The sequence below is a fragment of the Typopeltis vanoorti genome, chromosome 22 (assembly GCF_054136105.1).
Source record: "Typopeltis vanoorti isolate ZY-2024b chromosome 22, IOZ_Tvanoo_1.0, whole genome shotgun sequence".
Lineage (NCBI taxonomy): Eukaryota > Metazoa > Arthropoda > Arachnida > Uropygi > Thelyphonidae > Typopeltis > Typopeltis vanoorti.
In genome coordinates this window covers 36,338,229-36,358,639 of record NC_143570.1, presented here as the reverse complement: position 1 = coordinate 36,358,639, position 20,411 = coordinate 36,338,229, and the positions used below count along the sequence as shown (strand labels likewise).

General features: G+C 37.3%; 1 protein-coding gene across 1 annotated transcript in view; it reads right to left on the bottom strand.

Moving 5' to 3' along the window:
* Nucleotides 1-20,101, bottom strand: part of LOC150094310 (uncharacterized) — a 125,628-nt gene extending 105,527 nt beyond the window's left edge. Inside the window, exon 1 of the mRNA XM_090412143.1 lies at nucleotides 19,941-20,101. The gene's annotated coding sequence lies outside the window, so the exon portion shown is untranslated. The remainder of the gene's footprint in view (nucleotides 1-19,940) is intronic.
* Nucleotides 20,102-20,411: the final 310 nt, after the last annotated feature.

Genomic DNA, 20,411 nt, shown 5'->3' with positions numbered 1-20,411 from the left:
TATAAAGTAAAGTTTCATATTACTGCTTGTAGATTCAGCAAATTGAAAAATTAACTTACATAGCTGTTTAAAGTAAATGGTATTTATGAGGAAATGTCAGAGAGAGAAAGACGCTGCAACTAATGTACATTGTATAATAACCTCAAGCACCGAACATCCCATTGATAAATGACATCCTCGAACCAGTCCAAATCTTCCTCTCTGTCAGCCAGTTCGCCAGCGAATACCAGAATGTCTTTGGACAGCAGAAAATCAAGCAACAAAAACAAATATTGAAATTGCTCTGAATTATTATCAAAAAAAAGAGATAAAGACAGAAAATAAATGCAACAGAATGAGGCAAAACCATTACGAAGCAGAGAAGATTAAGGGGTGGGGGGGATTCCAAATGAACTTTCTTGGGAGAGGATACAAGACCTGAGTAATGTATATGTGCTTGTAGCAAATCGGTGATGTTTCGCTAAGGAATAAAAGTTATCTGCCACCGAGAGACTACAGTTTGTTACTTAAAAACACTATACTTATTTCTTTATTCGTTCATTTTCTTATTCCATTCGCTGCTTCTCAACCTCTTTCAGCAGCCACTTGATTTGTCGAAATATCATAAAACTAAAAGTAAAGTTAACTAACTCTGTGCATGCGCATTGAGGATGTTTCATTGTGCTTGGGTTAAAGTGGGAACTCTCGCATGCAACTGCAAATAACCAAAGCAGCAATCCAGAAAAAAAAACATACAAAATATTATCCACGAATAGCAAAGTTTTAGTGCTGTATTATTTCTTTCCTCAGTTTATAGTAACTCTCTTTCTCTCTCTGTGTGTGTGTGTGTGTGTGTGTGTGTGTGTGTGTGTGTGTGTGTGTGTGTGTGTGTGTGTGTGTGTGTGTGTGTGTGTGTGTGTGTGTGTGTGTGTGTGTGTGTGTGTGTGTTGTGTAGGGGGAGGGGATGGACGTGAGGAGAGAAAGAAGATATGAATTCGTGCATTCCTTTCGTATGTTGTAGCTGAAATATTTCGGTTAGAAAAATACGATAAAACGACTTCTTCCTTGTAAGATTGCTAACCTCTGCCGCAGGTGAATTGACATACTTGCCATACTCAAGTAAAAACGAGTCGGCGCGGTTAGCCCAAAAAAAAAAAAAAAAAAAAGTTAACCCAGTGGCTGTGCGTTTCGCAACCGCCTGGGGAAAGAGTGTCCTAGGTTCGATTCCCATCGGTGACGTGAGGAGCTGAAGGATCTTCCTCAGCCATAGCCAAGTTAGCCGGTCTTGGGCGTGGACAGCAGGGTTTTTCCCCCAGTTTATCCTGGGGTTTTTCATCCCGCAAAGTAGGCAAACCGCGTTGAGAACTCAACATTACGGACATAGGATATGCCGGGGCGTAGGGCTGACCACCGTATCCTGTGAACGGCTTGAGGTCCGATGATTAATTAACTCTCGACAACTCAAGGTAAAAGGAAGATGAGAGGAAGTAAAAACGAAACAAATCCATATTGCGAGCACGCTCTGCTAAGTAAATTAGCAAGCAACTGTTTGCAAGTTGTGCCAAATCGAAGCTACTTACTACCTGGCATTAACTGTGCGGAAACGTCACGTTTTTATGTTATTCAAAAATGTTTTGTTATTATTAGTATTATAATTTATTACACTATAGAAACTGGTCTGCAAATCTCACTGGTGTGCTAAAGTATAAAAATATAAAGATATTGCCATTTTGCATTCCTATCGATTTAGAGCTTCATAATTATTTATTTCAGTGTTACATTACTTCAAATTTGCCTTTCGGTTATCTTCGAAACGTTTCTTTTGTTCTGCCTTCATTCTTTGACCATCCTTCAATGAAGATGATGATGATATTGGGATGCGGATTTTGGGACTTGCGTCAACTGAATCAGTTGAAGCAAATTAATGAAGCATTTGTATCTTTTATGTTATTTTACACTACGGTCAAGTGGCTACATTCATTGTTGAGGTTTTTCTTCTTAGAAAATGTCTAAAATTATTTGACGTTCTGTTTCCGAATAATAAAAAGATGAGTATTATAGACAATAATGCAATTCTACAAGTGATATTTTAGGTATATCTTTATCGTATAGGTTATTTCAATTCCTGAAGGATTTTCTATCAATGGCACTTGCGAACTTGTTGCCATGTAGCAATCTCAGAACAAAAATGAATTTTGGACAACCATCCACAAGAGCTTCCGGTTGGCAGAGTCAAAGGCTTTTGTTAAATCAACAAAGGTCACGAGAAGTGGACGATTTCGTTCACGACATTTCGCCTGCAGTTGATATAAAATGAGAATCATACCGATTATTCCATGAGAAAAGCCTGGAACGGCACTATTATTCAGGAAAAGATTTTAATTTTTTGGGGAGGGGGGGGGCAAGAAGAAACAATCAATTAGCAGGAATGCATGCAAATATCCTCTCGCAATAGACAGCAATAATTACTTCAATAATTACCACAGTGTGTCTTATCATTTGTTAAAAAATATAGTTACATTATCTTTCAAGTCACCAGGCATAAATCAACATGGTGTATTTTTTTATCCAATAACTATATTTTGCGTTCACAAAATATTGTACACATCTTTGCATTTAAAAAAATAATAAAAATCTTTTTCTTCCAGATAAAGGCAGTCGATGTGTCCCATCCGGAATATAGACCAGAAATCTAAGAGATGTGGCGAAATTTCATCACACTTTAGATGCTATAAAACCATTAAAGAGGTCTAGAATGAAGTCTCCCAATACAACCGGAAGGATACTTGAAAATTCTCGCAGTAACCTGAAGATTTTGAGGGTTTTGATTGTTGTTTAGGAAAAGGGCAACAATAACTGTAGTTATTGATATAGCAAATCGGTTGACGTTAGATGTTTCTACTGAAGATGTAAATGAATTGCTGAACTGGAATGAAAAAGGAAACTACCATTGAACTGCCATTCAACGTGTCGGTCGCCAATCGTCGCAGATACATTGAATTCGAAGTTCCGGACATCGTCTGGAACACGAATCCGAACAAAAACTTTCAGAACTGAGGCTCACAACATGGGCTTCCACGGTAGGACCGTAATATGCAAGTCCAGCATTACCCGAACCAAACATGCAGCGTCGTGTTCAGTGGTGTAAAGAGCGTGGGATGGAAGATCGGAAAGCGGTGTTATGGAGCCGCGAATCACACTATATCCTCTACCAAGCAGATGGACGGGTGTGGCGGATGCGCGAACGTCTCTTAGCTGAGGGCTAAGAGACGTTCGCGACTATGAAATTCGGAATTGACGGTGCGATGGTATGGTCTTGTTTTTTCTCGTTTGGCTTCGGACCTCTGTTTGCAGCTCCACGAACATTGAACTCCGTGAAATATCCGAACATTCTGGACAATGCTTCCTACTTTGTGGAGTTTGTACGGAACTTACTGTTGTCTCGTTCAGCAAGACAGTGCACCGTGTCATAAGGCTGATGCTGTAATTGCGTGGTTTGTGAACATGAACGTAGCTATACTTGACTGACCTTCACAGAGCCCTTATCTCAACCCTATTGGACATCTGTTGGATGAACTGGAGCGTCGGGTGAAGCCAAGGGACGCCCTTCCCACAGCAGTCTACGATCTCATTACATGCCTACAGGAAGAATGGTCCAAAATTCCCATTGATCGCTATCGTACTCTTGTAGAAAGTATACTCTATAGGAGTTCTGCAGTCATCGCAGCAAAAGGAGGTCCTACATCTCATTAAGGTGGACGTCGTGGCTGTTTGTTCTTCACATTATGGTGTCCGTTAACTTCTTTCCAAGCAGTGTATAGAGGAATCACTGACCAATTGTTTACTAGTTACATATAAAATTCTAACTCAGTCGAACCTTAGACTGTGTAATCATATTAAATAGTTACTTCGATAATGCTGATGAAAACAAGAGAGATAAATACCACGTAACCTCTCTACACAACGTAGCTTTACGGTGCAACTGTGAGAGCATCCCATATCCACAGTGTTCAGCGAGCTGCCAAATAACCTAAAATACCTAAACAACTGCCAGACACGAACTATAGAAGTTGTACTAACACAATTCGCACATCCCGCAAAACAGACTACACAAGGTCAACTACTTAGGAGATTAACTAAGAAGCATCATTTATGATATCCACGAAAACAAACAGTAAAGATTAATTCCGCTGTCTTCATAAAACTTCAAATATGGTGGGATTATAACTCCGAAATATGCGTCATCTCAATATCACCATAATATACTATATATCCTCTACTTTGTCCTACACCGCATCGTCTTTATCCTTAATTACTATAACTTTGATGACAATAACTAATTTTAATCCTGAACATGCACACTTTCTTTTGTTTATGTTGTGTCGTGATTTTGTTTTATGTGACTAGTTAATTTTAAGTTTGCCATCAATCTTTCGATTCTTTTATTTAATGTTGCCATTATAGTATTTTATATGCATTTTTCTTCTATCTTTTCGCCTCTCTCTCTCTCTCTCTCTCTCTATCTATCTATCTCTTCCTCTCTCTCTCTTATTTTCTTTTCTTTCTTCACTTATTTTATGCATAACGTAAGTTATAAGTTACATCATGACATCTATAAACAATAATATAAATTACCTGCACACGTGATTTCCATTTCACTTTTTATACCCTTTACTTCTCTGCTTTCCTTTCTTTTCGTTTTTAGCTATATTTTTTTCTCCCTATCACACGCTCTTGTATATTGCATTTTCAATTGTACGTTATATCATACACCTTGTACATATTAATAATTTTAAGCTCTACAAAGCACTTTTAAACTTTAATGAATCAAATGATGAATATGAATAAGAGCATTAAACTTCTTGTGTATAGTATTAAATATTTCCGTAAAAATATTAAAAATCTTCTGCAAAAAATAAAAAGTGTTATTTATGATTGTGTTTTAAAAATGAATGTGAAAAATGAATAAACTATAATCATCATTCTGTGTTACATGATAAAAAAAATAAGTGTAAAATTAAATAAAATAAATTAATTTTAAAATTGAATAAAATTATTTAATTGCTTAACAATAAGATTGTAAATATAAATTAATTTGATAATAATGATTATATATTTTAATATACTGGTTTCGTACTGTTATATTAGTTAAATTAAATACACATTTTATAATGATATTAATATCTTTTATCATCACTTTATGATGTATAACATAATGGCAATGCTGTAGCCAATGAAGTTTTAACTGAGGCTCGGATATTGCCGTTATCCAGCCATGACTAGAGCTTTTTAGCTCAATAACACCCCATCCACACAGATTTTCTTCATTCAGATGACGGGATAAAGAGTCAAGGACTGTCCATCGGCCAGTTCTTTTAAGAACTTTAAGAATAAAGTTATTTTTAGCATCTGTTCCGAGTGTGTACTGGTGTCGTTGTGAAACGTGCCTATTTGTCATTGTTTTGCGACCATTTTATTATTAGAAAATAGTCTCGAACTCACTTGTAATTTAATATTCGGTGTCTCAGTCAAATTTGAGTGCGTGGGTTCTTTTAATGCTTGCGTTTCTGACAATATTTTGTACAAATATCTAGATATTGTAACTATATAACATTCTTTATTTTAATATATTTAATAAAATATTTTAATTATATTCAAAAATCTTTAATTTTCGTTAAGTTTCATAGTTTTAGCATTCTACACCTGTTAATTTTTCTAATAAGTAATAGTTATCATCTTGTTAAAAATTTAAATATCATCTTTGTTAAAACTTCCAAGGTAACTTGGAAGTTACCTTGGAAGCTGTTCCGACAAGCTGTTCTTGTCGGTTCAGCGATGAATAATTCACCGACAAGCTGTTCTTGTCGGTGAATTATTTTCCTCGGAATTTGAGCGGTTCTGCTCAGGAGTCGGGGAGCCCATCGGGGTGCTAGGATGGGGCGGCCGACACTGAGTGGAACCAACGCTGAGCGGTTCTGCTTAAACGGGGAGCCCGTCGGGGTGCTTGGACGGGGCGGCCGTCAATGAGTGGAACCAACGCTGAGACATGGACGGTCTTTCGCCCACTATGGAGTGGCCTAGAGATCGTCCGATTTTTTGAGATTTTACCCTTTACTTACTAATCAGGACATCCAAGGTAACTTGGAAGTTACCTTGGAAGCTGTTCCGACAAGCTGTTCTTGTCGGTTCAGCGATGAATAATTCACCGACAAGCTGTTCTTGTCGGTGAATTATTTTCCTCGGAATTTGAGCGGTTCTGCTCAGGAGTCGGGGAGCCCATCGGGGTGCTAGGATGGGGCGGCCGACACTGAGTGGAACCAACGCTGAGCGGTTCTGCTTAAACGGGGAGCCCGTCGGGGTGCTTGGACGGGGCGGCCGTCAATGAGTGGAACCAACGCTGAGACATGGACGGTCTTTCGCCCACTATGGAGTGGCCTAGAGATCGTCCGATTTTTTGAGATTTTACCCTTTACTTACTAATCAGGACTTCCAAGGTAACAAATAGCAATGCTGAACCGAGGAAGTAAACTGAGGTTCGGCTGTTGCTGTTATCCTGGGTGTGAGTTTTTGAGTTAGCTCCCTTAGGGTTTTTGCCTTAAGGGAGCACATTGAGTCTCCGGGGAAGGTGTTCTCCGGCAGGGCCCGCTGAGGGGTTCTTGTCGGTGAATTATTTTCCTCGGAATTTGAGCGGTTCTGCTCAGGAGTCGGGGAGCCCGTTGGGGTGCTTGAACGGGGCGGCCGACACTGAGTGGAACCAACGCTGAGCGGTTCTGCTTAAACGGGGAGCCCGTCGGGGTGCTTGGACGGGGCGGCCGTCAATGAGTGGAACCAACGCTGAGACATGGACGGTCTTTCGCCCACTATGGAGTGGCCTAGAGATCGTCCGATTTTTTGAGATTTTACCCTTTACTTACTAATCAGGACTTCCAAGGTAACAAATAGCAATGCTGAACCGAGGAAGTAAACTGAGGTTCGGCTGTTGCTGTTATCCTGGGTGTGAGTTTTTGAGTTCGCTCCCTTAGGGTTTTTGCCTTAAGGGAGCACCTTGAGTCTCCGGGGAATGTGTTCTCGGGCAGGGCCCGCTGAGGGGTTCTTGTCGGTGAATTATTTTCCTCGGAATTTGAGCGGTTCTGCTCAGGAGTCGGGGAGCCCATCGGGGTGCTAGGATAGGGCGGCCGACACTGAGTGGAACCAACGCTGAGCGGTTCTGCTTAAACGGGGAGCCCGTCGGGGTGCTTGGACGGGGCGGCCGTCAATGAGTGGAACCAACGCTGAGACATGGACGGTCTTTCGCCCACTATGGAGTGGCCTAGAGATCGTCCGATTTTTTGAGATTTTACCCTTTACTTACTAATCAGGACTTCCAAGGTAACAAATGGCGATGCTGTAGCCAATGAAGTTTTAACTGAGGCTTGGCTATTGCCGTTACCTAGCCATGACTAGAGCTTTTTAGCTCAACAACACTCCATCCATACAGATTTACTTCATTCAGATGACGGGATAAAGAGTCAAGGACTCAGTCCATCTCCTAGTTCTTTTAAGAACTTTAAGAATAAAATTAAGAGGAGAATGATCAATCGACCGTGAGATGCGGTGATTGATTGATTCATTCAATCCAATACCGTTGGAGGGTAATGGATGGCAATGCTGTAGCTAATGAAGTTCTAACTGAGGCTCGGATATTGCTGTTACCCTCCTGCCATGACATGATCAGAGCTTCAATAGTCCCCTATTGAAGCTCTGATCTCTACACTGTCCTCTACAGATAACGGGGAAGATGAAAAGCATTCTTGCTTCGGCCCTTTAAGCCAGTCCTTATAAGGACTATAATAAAATTAAGAATATTATTATTATTCAAGCTGGTGGTATACGCAAGCATTAAATTATAAGTTATATAGGAATATTTCCCCAATGTTGCTGGAAATCTGAATCTGAATGAGTCAAACTTACACTTTTTATTCTCTTAGAAGATTCGATTCTACTGGCAAGGAAAATGAGATTTACTGCTCAAAAAAAATAATAATATATATATATATATTATATGTTAAAGATACCAAATACGTGGGCTGTTCAATAAGTAATGACTAATTTTACTGTGGCGAAACCACTCATCACAATATTAATTCCTGTGGAATAAAGAAATGTTGCTGTATGTATTAACAAAAAGAGGTTGATAGATGGCGTATACGGGCTGATGTGCCAGAGTATCACCTGACTAAACGCAAGTGCTCATCGGCGCGCCTACGAGGTGCGACCAGTCTTCGAAATGGAAGCGTCCTTGGAACAACGTTATGCGATTAAATTTTGTGTGCGTTTGCAAAAATCGGCATCGGACACTTTTAACATGATACGCGAAGCTTTCCAAGCAATGTCGAGGGCAAGTGTTTTTCGCTGGCATAAAGCTTTTAAGGAAGGAAGGCAAAATGTGGAAAATCTTGAACGTGAGGGAAGACCTTCAACGTCCATCACACAGACAATGATCAACACAGCAGCGATTATCATCAAGCACGTCAAAAGGAAGCGTCCATTGCTGAAGAATGGCTTCTTATTGCACCACGATAATGCCACATATTGCTGGTTGTGTAGTGGACGTTTTGCAGAAGAACAACACAGATATCCTACCACACCCTCCATACAGTCATGATCTCGCACCGTGCGATTTCTGGCTGTTTCCTCAGCTCAGGAAACCACTAAGAGGCCGCCATTTCGAAAGCAACAAAGCATGTGTAAAAGCTGCGGAGACGGTTTTGAAAGAACTCTCAAAAAACGGACTCTCACATGTGTTTAAGAAGAGGACCCAATGTTGGGACAAATTCGAGTCTCACGGTAGTTACTTCGTAAAAGACCATGTAAATACTGACGATTAAAGGTAATCTGTTTTCTGTATAAATATAGTATTATTACTTATTGAACAGCCTACGTATAAACCTGGTTTTAATCCATTTCCGAAGTAAGGACAAGTAAGTCAAGTTTGCCCCTGCAAGTAGTGCAAGTCTGAAATGGATTAAAACTAGGTTTATATTTAAAATAGCTTGGTGTCTTTAACGTATATTATACGCAAGGCAAAATACTTTCTACATCTATCTCTCATCCTGAGATTTTTATTTAATAAGGTCAAAGCCCCTTATGGTAACTTGTTTTGGTAAAATATTTATAAGCTCTGTATTATTTAAACCTTGGTATTTCTAAGCCTGGCTCCCACTGATAAGACCTCAATAGGGGTCGAAACCGGTCTGGGTGGTGGTCCGTTGCCTTTAATGCATGGCATCTTACATCTCCTCAAGGAGATGTGCCTTGCATTAAGGGTAAATATCAAGAATAGTGATCAGAGCTTATTCCACCTTTACCACGAGTTGCCTAAGACTTGCACTACGTGCGGGTCACCCAGACTTGTACTACTTGCAGGCGCAAACTTGACTTATGTGGGAAATGGATTAACACTTTCATTGCCAAGCTGAAAATTGGAATTTCGTGTGGTGGCCAAATTTTTTATATATTTTTATTTAGTTAGCCATAACGCGTGATCGGCCGTTTGGTGAGAACTCGCTTCGCGTGATCGCGCGATATCGTTCATTGCCAAGCTGAAAATTGGAATTTCGTGTGGTGGTTAAATTTTTTTAATTTTTTTATTTAGTTAGCTTAAAACTTAAAACCTCACTTAAAACCTCACAAAGCCCAATGACAACTCGGCGACATGGCGAGTAGTGCCGCCATTAAATAAGTACCTACTGGGGTCACCGCCCCTGACATTGGGAAGCAGCATTGTCAGTACTGACACAAGGTTGAAGCCAAATGATGACGGAAAAGCTTGTGATCAGAGATTTGCAGATGGCAATATGATTATATTGTGTACGTCTGTAATACTGCGGAGCAGAAAGCAAATGGAGAAACTACTGCTCTACCTTATCTCCAGAACAACCACCATGGCGAGCAAACCCTTACAATTGGCCCCAAGTTCCCGGCGTCCCTTAAATGGGACAGGGGTGCGAAGAATCTCCGGGCTCAAAATGGTGTTCACTTTTAAAATTGCAACTTGGAATGTCAGAACTCAGTATGAAGCTGGCAAATTAAGAAATGCCACAAGAGAAATGAAGAGGCTGGGCATCCGGATTTTGGGAATTTGCGAGACAAGATGGCCAGGATCTGGAAAGTGTCAACAAGATAATATGACAATGTATTACTCTGGGAATGATGAGAACAAACATCGACATGGTGTAGCTGTAATAGTAGATGAAGAAATCAATAACTCAGTACTAAATTGGATTCCATTTTCTGAAAGGATAATGCTGTTACAACTTAAGGGAAACCCCGTTAACATAAATATCATCCAAGCTTATGCACCCACAGCTGACAAAAGTGAAGATGTTGAAGAGTTTTATGAACACCTAAAAGAGATTAAAAACCTAACAAAGAAACATGATATAAACATAGTGATGGGTGACTTCAATGCGAAAGTGGGAAGAGGGGGTGATGGAGAAATTGTTGGCGAACATGGCTTAGGCACCAGAAATGACAGAGGAGATCGCCTAGTCCAATTCTGTCAGGAAGAAGATCTAACAATAGGAAATACCTGGTTTAAACTTCCACCCAGAAGACTGTACACTTGGAAATCGCCTCAAGATAACCAACATAATATTGTCAGAAATCAAATTGATTATATACTGATAAATAAAAGATTCCACAGTAGTATAAAGAGTGCAAAGACTTATCCTGGAGCAGATATCTCATCAGACCACAATCCCATAGTTGCAGAAATACGTCTTAGATTAAAATCAGCTAAAAAATCACAAAAGAAGAAAAAGAAAATTGATGTAGAAAAACTGAAAGACCCGAACATAAATAAAAATGCCAAGACACAGCTTAACCTGCGATTACAACAGATTAACATAGAAGAAAATAAAAGTGTGGAATCTCTTTGGAATAGCTTAAAGAATGCCATCGTAACAACAAGTATTGAAGAAGTAGGTTATGTGAATAATATAAAACAACAGGAATGGATGACAGATGAGATTCTTTCTCTTATTGATACAAGAAGAATGTATAAAAACAAAGACCTAGCCAGGTATACAGAAACACATAACATCATCAAGAAAAAAATAAAAGAAGCCAAGGAAAATTGGATGAAAAATTTATGTACTGAAATTGAACTGCTTCAGAAACAACATGATAATTTCAATCTGTATAAGAAAATCAACGAAATTTCCGGAAAACTGAGGAAAAAGCAAATAGTGTCTCTAAGAGACGAAAATGGAAAAATAGTTCTAGAAGAAGAGAATAAAGCACAGATTTGGATAAAATATGTAACAGAACTTTTCAATGATACTAGACAGAAGCCTATAAATATAAAAGATAACATTCAAGGACCAGCAATCATGAAATGCGAAATAGAGAATGCTATACAAACAAGTAAAACAGGAAAAGCCAGTGGACCAGATGGTGTGCAAACAGAATTTTTAAAATTAATCGAACCAGATAACATCAAACTTCTTGAAAAACTATTTAATAAAATATATGAAAGTGATGAATTTCCATCAGATTGGCTCAAATCTACATTTATCACTGTCCCAAAGAAACCCAAAGCGAATTCCTGTGGTGACTTCAGACTTATTAGTCTAATGAGCCAAACATTAAAAATATTTTTGAAAGTAATTCAGAATCGCATTTATAGAAAAAGTGAAGAAACTCTAAGTGAAACACAATTCGGCTTTCGGAATGGTTTTGGTACTAGAGAGGCCCTTTTCTGTACCCAAATATTGATACAAAAATGCATAGAAAAACAGAAATCTGTCTTTATGTGTTTCATAGATTTTGAAAAAGCATTCGACAAAGTCAGACACACCAACTTAATAGAAATCCTTCAACAAATAAGGCTAGACGAACAAGACACAAGACTAATAACAAATCTGAATTGAATCAGTCAGCTACCGTTCAATTAGACAACATTACCACCAGTGATATTAACATCAAAAGAGGAGTGAGACAAGGATGTGTGCTCTCACCACTCCTGTTCAACATATATGCAGAGGTAATCTTTAAAAAAGCATTGGAAGAATGTCCAGAGGGAATCACAATAAATGGAAAGATTGTTAACAACCTACGATATGCAGATGACACCGTGCTAATTGCAGATAACATTATGGATCTCCAAAAACTCGTTGACAGAGTATACATAGAAAGCCAAAGAATGGGAATAAATATAAACATCAACAAGACAAAATACATGATCATCAGCAAACATCCAGCCTCATCAATGAAACTGACACTCAATGGGAAAAATATTGATCAAGTGTCAAGATATAAATATCTTGGTTGCTGGCTTAATGAACGGTGGGATCCAGAAAGAGATATAAAGACAAGGATTGAAGTTGCACGGCAGTCCTTCATGAAAATGAGAACACTATTCTGCAATAAAGACCTAAACATGGAAGTCAGATGCCGAATGCTGAAATGCTACGTGTGGTCTATTCTGCTCTATGGAGTTGAAACGTGGACATTGAAGGCGACAACCATCAAGAAAATCGAAGCCTTTGAGATGTGGCTATACAGAAGAATGCTAAAGATATCATGGACAGAAAAAATTACCAATGAAGATGTATTAAAATCCATTGGCAAAGCTAAACATCTTGTACAAATAATCAAGAAACGAAAAACATCATATCTTGGACACATCATGAGAAACAGCAAATACCAACTTCTACAAACTATTTTGGTAGGAAGAATTGATGGCAAAGGAACTAGAGGAAGAAAAAGAATATCATGGTTTGACAACATCAAGACGTGGACAGGAAAGAGCAGTGCACAACTGCTCAGATTAACACAAGATCGCAGTTTGTTCGCCAAGATGGTCGCTGACCTTCAATAGAAGATAGCACAATAAGAAGATTTAGTTAGCGACGTCAACGCGATAACGCGTGATCGGCCGTTTGGTGAGAACTCACATCGCGTGATTGGCAATGAACATGTTAAAACCAGGTTTATAATTAAAATAGCTTGGTATCTTTAACGTCTATTATACCCAAGGTAAAAAAATTTCTACATATATATATATATATATGACTTGTAGCGTTGACTCGGAATTGGGATATGTTCATGCTTTTATATACTGACTGAGATCCGAGAATTAGAATAAATAATGAAATTTATTAAAATATGCAACATGTTTCATTGGAGTGGCCGACTTTTTCAGGCGTGAGAGAACATAGAAAGCCAATAAAAAACACTGTAAAAAAACATTGAGTTACTATAAAACCATAAATTATAAAAATATAAAACCGACTATAAACTACAGTTATTTTGAACTGGAGCTACAGTCCGTAGCTCCAGTTCAAAATAATCTTTGGCTCTCTTCTTTCTTTATATTATTTTCAAAATTTCACGAGTTCTTTTTCATATTAATAACATTGTTTTCGTTTGTAGGACCAACCTGTTTAAGTTGGTCCTACAAAAAAGTGCTTTGTTTTGGTAAAAAAAAAAAACTAACATCATTGCCAATTTATTTACTAATTAAACGTATTCTAAAATGCAATTTTTTTCTCCTCGGAATATTGTAAATAAAGGACAACCGGATGTAGGTGGAAAGATTACCTAAAGAAAATAAACGCAACCTATTTTAAACCATAAATACGAAGCTGTCGTATCTTCTCATAGCGAACATAATACAAGACAGTCTAGAGACACTAATGAGAATATCAGAAATTTAATGTGTGGTCCACTACTGATATCTTTTCACACAAGTAATGCATTGTTAAGTCAACTATATTGTTACTATTTTTCCTTCTCAATAGGACTTTATGAATGCCGAGATGTTAGCATAGTTGATAGTTTTGTAATCGTTTCTAAAATGTATAGCACAGCATTATAGATCGGTCTATTTGAGAAAAAGAAAATTAATTAGTTAAGTTGGGGAAAATGTCATAATTAATAGTACACACTTGCAGGTTTGAACAGCTTGAAAACTATAATGAACATCCTGTTTATGCTAAACTGCAAGCATACAGAATGAGTGAGAATTTGAATAAAAAATACGGGATAAAAGATACGGCCATTAATGAATCTCATCATGCATCATCATTATTTCTTGGAGCGACAGCTTCTTTAGTGAAAAACAGATAAAGCGCTCTTGGGAATCAGTTAAAATTAAAACGGCAATGAAGGACATGGAGAGAGCCAAACTGGCTGATTAAAAAATAATAATAAATTTAAAAAAATCCAAAAAACGATTCTTATCTTAATCAAAATGGGAATTATGTTTAACTAATTAAGTATTATTTTTTTTTACATCATAGATATGAATGCAAATCCGATAGTTAGATCTTCACGCGTTGTTCAAACTACACGTATTCCATCTTTGTTGGGAAAACCCAGAAAAATAACAGGATTCGAATTACAAAGAGGCAAAGACATTTTATAAGCGCAGCATTACCTTGGTCGTCTGTCACTAATGAAGATAATTCAACCCAAATACTGTTTACAACAATAAAATTAGCTCCTGAATTTGTTGTTTCACATATGGATAAACATTCTCCTACATAACGATAAACACAATCTCCTGCACCAATATTTAAAAGACAAACTACCTAAGAGGTCGTAAATTGCAAACCTCGTTAACTGAATTTAAATTCTCATTTTAGAAACACAAAATGTAATTTCAGCATCAATTGCTTCAGTTACACAATGAAAAGATGAAAAAGATATTGGTGGCCCCAAGCTCCACCACCATAGAGGGTGGTGGAGCTTGGGGAAACCAAGAAAGAAAATTCACTAAGAATAGTGAATTTTCTTTTCTCGACATAAAATAAAATATAAATATAAAAGGATTGTGTAACTGAAGCAATTTATGCTGAAATTACATTTTGTGTTTCTAAAATGAGAATTTAAATTCAATTAACGAGGTTTGTAATTTACGATCTCTTAGGTGGTTTGTCTTTTAAATATTGGGTGCAGGAGCCCTTATAAGGACTGGCTTAAAGGGACGAAGCAAGAATGCTTTTCTTCTTCCCCGTTATCTGTAGTGGACAGTATAGGGATAAGGTGTTATTGAGCTATTAAAGCTCTGATTATGGCAGGAGAATAACAGCAATAGCCGAGTCTCAGTTAGAATTTCATTGACTACAGCATTGCCATCCATTACCCTCCAAGGGTATTGGATGAATCAATTACCCTCAGTTTTCGGGTACAGGAGATTCCTTATAAGGACTGGCTTAAAGAGGCGAAGCAAGAATGCTTTTCATCTTCCCCGTTATCTGTAGCGGACAGTGTATGGATAAGATGTTATTGAGCTATTAAATTAAAGCTCCGATCATGGCAGGAGGGTAACAGCAATAGCCAAGCCTCAGTTAGAACTTCATTGGCTACAGCATTGCCCTCCATTACCCTCCAAGGAAAGCCGAATGGAGATTGTGTCGTGCTAGATAGTTAAGTCATCATATATAAATTCATAAATGGTGTAGGAAATTATCTAGGCGGAAAAGAGTATAAATGAGTTTATTATTTATCCATCTATTTATTTTATTTACAATAAAATTATCACAATAAAATAGAAATCAATTCAAAAATAAGTTTTTTCTTGAAACGTGTAAAAGTTGCAAAAAAAAAAAATAAAAATAATATATAGTAGTATGTAGATAAACATTTTCAACATATATAATTACTAAATACAATTATATCATATTTATATGATATATAAATATATCAATTGCATATATAATTACTAAAGAAAGAGCCATATGACTACAAATATTTGGCTCTGAAATAACGTTGGATCTTTAATATTCAATTTTATTATTTCTCTAGAAGCAGGAATTAATTCGTTCTAGTCTTACTAACTCCAGAAAACCTTTTAATTCAAAGTGTTATTAGCATCTTACACCCAAAATTAAAAAGTATTCGCTTGCACATAATGAAATTCAGAGATAAAAAATTAACATGAACAACTAAAGTATTTGGGGAGTGACGGTGATTGATTCATTCAATCCAATACCCTTGGAGGGTAATGGATCGCAATGCTGTAGCCAAAGAAGTTCTAACTGAGGCTCGGCTATTGCTGTTGCCCTCCTGCTATGATCAGAGCTTTAATTGCTCAATAACACCTTATCCCTACACTGTCCTCTACAGATAACGGGGAAGATGAAAAGCATTCTTGCTTCGCCCTTTTAAGCCAGTCCTTATAAGAACTATAAGGATAAAATTAACATTAATCAGATGTTAATGTAAACAAGAATTCGATTTTAATAAGCTAACAATAAAAGAACTCAAGGGTACTAAAATATTCTTCAACTCTTCTGTAACTATTGAGATAATTATAAAATAATTATCCAATCCCAACCAAACCATCCATCACTCAAACTAGCTTGCTTGACTTTCAATACATCTTCCACTGCTACCATGTAACAGCGGTATGAGATGACTTTTTTTCACCACACCATGTCTCTTTCATGACATCGACAGAGAAAGAAGAGTTTCATGCGTATGACGTACTCCATTCTAGTGTCTTACTAGTGAAGTGGCTTTACCGCACTCGATTAGCCAGCGCAGCACGAGCTAACGACCTACCTGTCTGCATCGGCAGAACCGCTTTAGATAACTTACCCGATATGGAAGTGTGGGGCCTCTTCGTAAAAAAAAAAAAAAAAAAAAAAAAAAAAGCTTACCAGGATGTGGGTCGTTTGCAAACGCCATATGCCACTAGCTCGGCGTTAAATGGGACTTCAGGAGACCCCTTTCGGCATTGGAATAAAAGTAAATACCGCTTGAATAGAATATTTCCATTCATGATAGCTTAATAGACATTTCTCTTGAGAGACTTCAATGGCAAATACCTTGGTGGTAAAAATGAACGTCTTTGATTTGAAATGGGATGGAATAATGAAAGTTGTAGTGAAATATTCTATACTTTAAAGTTTATATTTCTTGAATCTTGATTGTTTTTCATTTGTTTTGTTAGCATTGTGATCCGTTAATGTAGAGAAATATGAAGCATATTTCTCTACATCTTAGTTTCTTAAGTATGTCAAGTAATATGCTTGAAGCTTTCATCTGACACAGATTTCGATGAACACGCACTCTGACATAATTCTGATTGTCATGATAATGATACATCTGAGATGTAATTCTGACATCTTCCCCCTCCCCTCCCCCATCTATTTGGTGCCAAGTCAACGCAGAAATAAATGTGCCAAACATTGCTTCCCCCTACTGCCAATTTGGATACATGTTGTCCACATGAGCGTCCGCAGAGAGGAACAAACGGAACACCTCCTCTTGAATCTACTTGTAAAAAAATAAACAAAAAATTAAATGAAAATTTATTGATGTAATTATTTGTCTCCAAGCTTTGCACCCTCTGGAAAATTTTCTGCGGACGCCCATAGTTGTACATCATAAAAAAAAGAAAAAACGGTACCAAGTCAAGTAATATGAGTTGATAAAGTATCGTCCTCTAAAATAGAAGATGATTTTCTTTTTTGACCGTCTCCTAAGTTACTGTGTAGTAAGAAAATTTGTCATAGATGTAAATAGAAATCTCACAGCCCCCCCCCCCCCCACACACACACAAAAGTGGCTTCCCACCCGTTGAATGTTTACGCCCTTATGAGCTTCCCATCTTGGTCGTGCTACATATAGATTATATAGAGATAGTTAGCAGTTGAAATCACGTGATTTATTCATCTATTCCATCGAAATCTAATGAGAGTCTGTTCCAAATTATTCTACAACTTCCTGTTGTTTTTATTGTTGTTCTGACAAACTATGCGCATTCAAATTTAATTATGAGCATTTACTTTTCCTGGCTAAATTTGGATGATATTCCAAGTTAGGCTTAACGAAACTCTTGGTTTTAAAAGCTGGATAGAATTACAAGGAATATAAAATGTGCTTAGAAAATAGCAATTAGGGTGTGTGCACACGTAGATGTGTGTTTCTAATTACAAACTTACTTCGAAAATGTGCTCTTGGTAAACGTTATTATCCGAAACCAGGCACCGGTCAAACACATGGCCAACATGTGGGTGGTCTACTGTTTTTGTCAATGAGTCAGTCAAGGTCAAGGAAGCGTGATGTTCCACTTGAACAGAAGAATGAAAGGAAAATCAATTCTACTCCAATAAATGTTGTGGGGAACGCTACACAGCGTTCGGTTCATTGAAGCAACACCAAATCTCTCAAAAGACTGGAGAAATAATAGCACTAAGATAAGCCGGTAAAAACGTTTAGCTCATTATGATTTTTCGCTTTTTATCCTAAAAAATTTGCTTAAGATAAATTACTTTAATATCTGTTTCTAGAATTTCTTTAAAACCACGCCCAAGTTACGCTTCCAGCACACAAAAGTGATTCATAATACGTTGATTTTTTTAATATACTGAACGAAGCATGCAACATCATTTGTAGACATTAAAAACAGCCCAGTACTCTAAATTACATGATAGAAGGTTTAGTGTGTGTAAGCCAAAACGAAACAAGTTTGCCTTGAAGGACTTAAATGGTAAATTGTAATGATTTGCATCTACTGACGTAAAGTAGGCCTAATAATGATTAATTAAAGGAGAAAATCACTAAAGCATGAGTCATTCTATTAAAGATATATACATTTTAATGTTTGAGAATAATCTGAATTCATTTCTTTTCACACAAACTTTACGCATTATAATCAAAGTGGGCTAATTTAAAACAGAAATCAGGGAAAGTGTTTCTGTTTACAAAGCACAGATGCAAACCCTCCTGGAATCTGTTTGTCGGTTACAGCCTTCCCTGAAGCGGATGTGAAGGAGACATTTAACATTAACTTAACAAAAATAGGGGTCTAAAGTTCCTTTGGGTTTCAAATAACTTCCTGGGACTGTCAAATGCCAGCAACTAACTGTGAGAGAACAAATCTCAGCGCAACTTCCAGAGAATCATTTACTCACACACCCATTTAGGAGTTGGGAGAATGGGGAATTTCTTAGGCAACCAAAACATTTTTATGACTTCCTCGTAACTTTGTTCGAATAAAGGAAACATAAATCTAAGCTACTGCCACGCCACAGTCTTTTATTCATTGAAAAAAAAGAAAAAGAAAAGGTGTATAAGATTTTAGTATATAGTACCTTAGAAATATACAATTTCCTTTAATAATATTTATTTATTTAAAACCTATATAAGAAATACGTGAATATATTAAAAATGTTTTAAATTATTTTTGTAATTTAGATTTTTCTACACAATTTTAAAACTTCCCTTAAATTGTGGAGTTAAAAATGTCAAAGGTCTCAGCACTAAATGGAATTTTCTAATAAATATAACTACGTTATCTTCATACAGGTAAATATGATATACAAGATCTTCCCTTCCAGCATCCGGAGTCTCCAAACAGTGGCGATACCGAGATAATCACCACACCTTTTTCCAGCTATATAAAGTCAACAATAATGGCATCTCACATTCAAGTAGTATGTTTTTAGCCTGCCAACCATAGCCTTCTGAATGAAGTCAAAGCGTATTGTACCATATGTTCTCATAAATACAATTAATTCAAGCTATTTAGATACGCAAAACATTTTTGAAGTTACTTATATATGCGAAAAATAGTTTTCTTTGCTTCAAAGTGCATTATAGTAGTATTAACTTTTAAAAAATGTTCATAAAGGTAATTACAGTAGTCATATTTTATACTAGCTTGCTTGGAGGTTATTTGCTTCCACGATATATCTTTGGTAATTTGTAATTGATTTCGAAGCCAGTTTACAGTTTGAAAAAGATGAGAATTGCAGGTAGCAGCTTCCGTATTTATTTTATGAAAAAATGGAATCAACAAAACAATACAACATGCACTAAGTGACTAAACCATGTTATTTAGCATTGAAAGTAGCATATGTTAATGCATTTTTTTTTATTAGCATATATACAAACAGGAAACCAGAAATGTGTGCCAAAAGGTGACAGGGAAAAGCAATCTCAATAGGAATTTACAAGCAACCTACCTTAGTCTGTACCTTGACGACAATGCGTGAGGCATTGTGCTTGAGAGTTCAACAGCCCACTAACAAGTAAATGTCCAGCGGATTTAAAGTTCCAAAATGGGTCTATGTTCCTCCCTTTCAAAGCACACTGGGATATACCACATACGCGTCCTGTTTGTCGATTGATTCACCTAAGAATAAAAAAGTCTTCTCCACATTTATTCGGGACAAAGATAAGCCTGCACTGACGCTCTCTTGTCACTAAGGCAGTTCTGCTTACAAGCTTGCAGTCCGTAGAAGTTCGTGAGGGCAGAGGGTGAGGAACGCGTCACCTCCTCGCGAGCCAACCGCCGGTTCAAAGGAACAGGATTTTGTTTGCCTCGGGGTGAAATGTATGCACGAGGCGTTTAGGGCTAGGAGAGCGAGAGTCGAAGTGGAATGCATGAAAGTTAGTGCAATGAGGCTTGCCCATAAACCTGCATTCCTATTTCT